This window comes from Lissotriton helveticus (genome assembly GCF_964261635.1).
Source record: "Lissotriton helveticus chromosome 1_1 unlocalized genomic scaffold, aLisHel1.1 SUPER_1_unloc_15, whole genome shotgun sequence".
Lineage (NCBI taxonomy): Eukaryota > Metazoa > Chordata > Amphibia > Caudata > Salamandridae > Lissotriton > Lissotriton helveticus.
This window is the reverse complement of record NW_027611654.1, coordinates 1,580,471-1,586,470: the sequence shown is the minus strand read 5'-3', so window position 1 is coordinate 1,586,470 and position 6,000 is coordinate 1,580,471. Positions and strand designations below refer to the sequence as shown.

Below are 6,000 nucleotides of genomic sequence, written 5' to 3'. Positions count from 1 at the left end.
TGGTGGTGGTGGACATGGTGGTGGTGGACGTGTTAGTGGTGGACGTGGTGATGGTGGTGGACATGGTGGTGGGTGTGGTGGTGGTGGACATGGTGGTGGTGGAGGTGGTGGTGGTGGAGGTGGTGGTGGTGGTGGACATGGTGGGGGTGGACGATGTGGACGTGGTGGTGATGGATGTGGTGGTGATGGACATGGTGGTGGTTGTGGACGTGGTGGTTGGGGTGGAGTTGGTGGTGGTGGATGTGGTGGTGGTGGACGTGGTGGTGATGGACGCAGTGTTGAACGCAGTGGTGGTGGATGCGATGGTGGATGTGGTGGTGGACGTAGATGTGGTGGTGGCCGTGGTGGTGGTGATGGACATGGTGGTGGTGGACATGGTGGTATTGGTGGATGTGGTGGACATTGTGGTGGTGGATGTAGTGGTGGTGGATGTGGTGGTGGTGGACTTGGTGGTGGTGGTGGACAAGGAGCCTCGTATACCACACATATAATAATACAGAACAGAGCACCCTTTCGAGTGGATGACAGTGTAGGCCACATAACTTTCAAGTCAGTAACACCCCCATGCATGCACTCATCCTGCACACACTTTCCTTAAAGCGACTTCCTAGCTGGTGACCCGCATGCATGCACTCACCCTGCAAACACTTTCCTTAAAGCGACTTCCTAGCTGGTGACCCCCATGCATACCTTCACCCTGCACACACTTTTGTTGCAATAACTTCCTAGCCAGTGACCCCCCATGCACGCACTTACCTTGCACACACTTTCCTTGCGGTGACTTCCTAGCTGGTATTCACCATGCACGCACTCACCCTGCACGCACTCTCCCTGCAGTGGCTAGTGGCTACCTAGCTGGTGATCCCCTTTGCACACACTTTGGTAGCAGTGACTTCCTAATCGGCTGTGGTGACTTCCTAACTGGTGACCCCCATACACGCACTCCCCCTGCACACACTTTGTTGTAGTGACTTTCTGCAAGAAGCCTCTCTATGCACAATCTCACTGACACACTCCCTCTGATATAACGTCTGCACAATGGTTCCCGGTGCACACATTTCTCTGAAGACACGCGCCTTGCACGCACTTTCCATGGGGGTGTCACAGCGATATATATACCGCCAGCGCGTTTTCAGGGCATCGGTGACGTATCACGCACTGCTGGCAGACAGTTGTTCTCAGACACTACCTGCACTCACAGTCCCCTCACAATCACGCTTCACACACCTTCAGCGAGCAGCCCTTCATCGCTGCACACAGCCCTCCAGCAGACAGTCATTACACACACTGGTTCACCCTCTCCTTGCTTCCTCACCACCTGCACGGATGCAACCTTCGCTCGGTGATTCCATACACTCACTATCACCCGTGCACACATCCACTCTCCCCACAGTGACTTCTTGCAGTGTGTGCCCTATTCACACCTCAACCACACGCGTACACACACAGTCCCAGTAGACAGGGACTTCCCCTCCCATACAAACTCACTCCTTTCAAGATCTCACTGTGACGGCTCACTACCAGACGCGCACCTCTGATCACTCCCCGAGTTACACCTTCAACCAGTGACGCGCTGATCGGCCTCCCTCCGTGGAGCATCCAATCTCACACCAGAGGGCGCCCGTTTACACACTTATCACACTATTTGCTCCATCCTTTTGTTGTTGTTAGCCACTGCCATGGCACTCCTCACTGTGGTAGTGCCCCCAGCCTCCCCTCTTCAATGCCCTCGATGAAGTCTGCAGCGATCCCCTCTTGTGCACAGCTCCCAGGTACACGTCATTGTCCTTCTCCCACCAGCAATGTCCCCTCTCCCCCCTTGCAGGGCATCCCTTGCCTTCTGCAGCCCCCGTCCCCGAACCCTGTGTTACCCTTCTAACCCCCGAATTACTGCTTGTCTACTACAGTGCCCTTTCGCTCCCTCTTCAGCAAATCTGTTGCCCCCACCAGGCCCTCTCTCGCTCAAGCACTGAAGTAGTGTGGCTCACTGGTTAGAGGCGGCAGACCCGAGAGCAGAGGACGGCCCGGGACCAGGGTTCGATTCCCGGCGCGGCAGGTTTCTGGACCAGGGTCAGCGGACTCGATAATTCTCTCGCCTCGGTGCCCACTCTGATCAGCGATCACACTCGGCAACTCTGGGCATTAGCTTGCCTCATCTTCACTTACGGCCCCACCAGACCGCCGGGGATGCCTGGTCTCACCCTGGAGATACCCATTAAGGGACCATCTCTCAGGGAAGCCAGGAAGGGTTTCGCAGCGGTCGAAGCGCCTTGGGACCCTACGGGTAAGTAGTGCGCTATATAAATGCCTATACATACAAGCAGTGCAGCTTTCACACCACCTGGAGTTCTTTCTCACCTCTAGCAGAGCCCCTCTCACCCTTAGTAGCGCCACTCTCATCCCCAGCAGCACCCCTCACAGCGTCCTCTCACCACCCCACAGCGCCTCTCACATCCTCGCAGCACCCATCACACCCGCAGCGCCCATCACACCCTCGCAGCACCCATTACACCCTTGCAGCGCCGCTCTCACACCAGCTACAGTTCTCTCACCTCTCGCAGCATCCTCTCACCCTTAGCAGCCCCCCTCAAGCTTTGAAGCCATCGCTGTTGCATATTTATCTTAGCCAACTAACAACCATTGACAAAGCCAATAGTCCTGGCTTGTAGTAGATGTAATGTTACTTGTTGTATATGGATGGAATGGCGAAGCAGCAAAATACCAGTGGGGCGACACACTATGCCGAGCATGTATTTTCAGTTTGGGTTTTTAAGCCACACCCTTCATTACATCGACCACGTCCCTCTGGGAGCCATCACAAGGTTTTTCATTCCACTTAAAGCCCTTTCTCCGGTATAGTGGCTTCCTGCTGAACTGAGAATACAAGTTCACTCAGACTTGGCAGTCAGCTCCAGAGAGACTAATCCATGCCCGGGCCCCTCATCCATTGGCACCTTGTGATTCTTACAGCGTTACAGTTCATATCTCATTCCCCTTATTGGATTTTGTCATTTTAGTGTCATTTTGTTCAATACATTTGACTTTTTTTTTTCTATTTTGGTTTGGTTTTTTTATTGTTTTGCATTTTGACTTTTACTTTTTTGGTTTCTGCATAAATATTTGACATATTACCTTAAGTTAAGCCTGCCTGTTCCGTGCTTAGGTACCAGGGGGTTGATCCTAGGTTAATTGAATGGCTTTGAAAGTTCATTCTGACAACGGTTGTGATTGTTCCTCATCTACCGTAAATAATAATTCAGTTTCTTACAGAAACTATCTGAAATTATCTGCAAAACAGGCAGGAGACAACCTACCAGGCTTGAAGCACCCTGTGGACAAACTGGAATATGGGAATAGTATTGTGTGGCAATAGAACCTCTAAAAAAATTCAGCTTGGTGATGAACCAAGAATCACGCTTGAATGTCACAACTTTTTAAAACAAGGTAGTCAGGAAAGTGTGGCGAATATATTGCAGCTCTTTGCATTTTGGCAGCACCAAGCAAATTTGAGAACAGAGTGGATGTATATAGCAGAGGCGAGTCTGTTCACCCAATGTGAGTGGTGAGATCCGCTTTGCTGGTCTGCCTGAAGTTATGATGCTGCTGACAGTGGCCTGTCTGCTAATAGTGATGGCGTGACTGGTGGATCTATGAAGCCAAATAAGTGAAAATTATCTTCCGACACCACAGTCTTCGTGACTGAGACCAGTAATACTGAAGACTCTGAGACTCACAGCAGTATTTTCTCCTTTCAGAGCGTTATTGCTGCAGATGGAGTGAAGCCCAGAAGTAAGCACATTACTAAGGTACCAACAAAGTTTAATATTGTTCATTTGTATTAACAGTTTCTCTTTTGCAGCTTTTGGAAATGCATTTTCTAATTTTGTTGCTTTTTGGTTAGTTTTTTATTGTAGCTGTTATCTTCGGTTTAAAGGGAAAGATGTTGTAGTGTGTGACTGTGGCGTGGGATCAAGAAGAGACCTAAGATCAGTTCGGGGTAGGTAAGGTTTTATTTTGGAAAACGTCTTTTTATGACAGGTTGTCAAGGTGTCTCTCTGAAAAGCTCCGGGGTGCGTGATGGCGTCTGGTTATGGTCTTGTTTCCAGATGGTTAAGAAGCAGACTTCAGGGGATTTTCCGTTCTTCCTAACTCCTCGTTGGACTCCGCCAGGGAAAAGAAAAAGGTACAGGTCGTCAGGATATGTACTCTATCTGGACTCTCCCACAGGGAACCGGGCAAGTGCAGCGGACACCCGTGCTAAGGTGCTAAACACTTTATTAAACGTGCAAGGGTGCAGAGGCGTGATTACTGGTGAGAAGGGGTATATTTACACGGTGAGGACAAAGAAAGGTTGGGCATATATTGTGGCACACACGCGGCTACGGTTTACAAGAACCCCGTCTTCCACGGATTCGGTGGCCCCCTGGCTTACTCCTGTCATCCTCGGGTTCGCCTCCAAAAGCTACGTTCTCTGCTCCTCCGGGCCGCTCTCCCACTCTTGATCCTCGGTCGGTGATGTCACACGCCAGGACATCTTCTTCCGCGTTTTTACCCACTAGGAATCCCGCGTCGTCATCAGGGCCGGAGCTGCGTACTCGTGTGTCTTCCAGTTAAAGGGGCCGTCATCCAATTCGTCGGCTAGGTCCCAGGAACAAGGTTCTCCCCTGTTCCAGTTATGCTGATAATGAGGCAGAGAGGGGGAGGACGTCCGTTCACTACGCCACCACTCAACATTATCCGGTTCTTTTCCTCCCGTCCCCTGTCCAGTGTTACAGTGACCGTAATGCTGCAATTTGCATTTCATTACCATCATTTGCTTACTCTGGAGAATCTCCAGGGTGTAGGAGGTTTGCTGTTCCAGAGTTCTTTCTTCAGCTTCTGGGCAGTTATCACTCTGTGGCGATCTGTGGTCCTGTTTCTCTGCTCTTCTTGTAGTAGCTCTTATCAGAGCTTCATCCATCCACCAACGAGAATAAGATGCCAGGCATCACCCAGCACACAACACAGACTATGTTGGGCTACGTCGGCGCAGTTAGAGCGAGGATAAAGTTCTCCGGACCCATCAGGCTGTGAATGTAACCTAAGGGCTTAAGATGAAATGAAGAGCTTTCCTCCTTCCTGAGTGGCTCCAGACTGCTGTGTGCAGACCTGATAGCTGGCAGCACCCTGGAGTATGTATGTATAAATCAGATTATGTTGCAAGTAACCTGCAATATAGTGGCAGACAGCACCCTGCCATAGAGTAGGATTTCTCATAGTATTTTATTTCCTGACGCTTAGGAAAAGCTGTGCTTGGTTTAAGTACGCGCGTTAGTGCAAGCCTGTGATTAGACGCGCAGCGCTGTTATATTTTAAAAAATTACCGCTTTTAATATTTTTGTTAAAATTTCATTTCTTAACCCCTGGTTTTATTAATCATTATAGTGCCCACATACTCGCACGTTAAACTGTTCCCCTCACCGCTTGTAGAGCGGATCACTTCGTGTATTCCTCTGTCACTCGAGGCGCCTCGCCGCCATCTTGGGGCTGTCTTGGACGTTGATCGTGCCACTTGTCTGAGCGCTCTAGTGCTCAGCCTGCACACCTGGTGAGCCTCTATTTAAAGCTCACACCTCCCCGCGCAGCGGTGACGCGCAGCGGAAGCGCCTGACTCGCGCCTGAGTCAAGCCAGAGTCTGCCCGTCTGCGCCCGTCAGCGCTGAGGAGGCGTGAGAGGCGGGAGACTCTGAGCTCCCTTCGGTCGCTCACGCAACTTTTAGATTCAGGTATGTCACGGGATTACCTATTATCCTTTCAAGAACCTCAGGCCCCCTGTCATGGCTCCTTAGTTCCGTTAGATTGGTATGGCCCAGTTTGCTGTGCCCACTGCCATCAGACTTTAAGTCCTACATTACCAACTCAGACACCTATAGACGCAACGTTACTTCGGGGCGGGCTAATTAATGCACGCTCCTTAGCGAAAAATGCTCAGAATGTCTATGACCTAATCACTGAATCTCAG

At 50.8% G+C, this 6,000-nt stretch overlaps 1 long non-coding RNA gene across 2 annotated transcripts in view; it reads left to right on the top strand.

Annotated features, from left to right (window-relative positions):
* Positions 1-3,751: 3,751 nt before the first annotated feature.
* The window catches only part of LOC144805565 (uncharacterized), a 906,387-nt gene continuing 904,138 nt past the window's right edge, over positions 3,752-6,000 (top strand). For both annotated transcript variants that reach the window (XR_013605545.1, XR_013605544.1), the window contains exon 1: positions 3,752-3,806. This is a non-coding gene — a long non-coding RNA (uncharacterized LOC144805565). The remainder of the gene's footprint in view (positions 3,807-6,000) is intronic.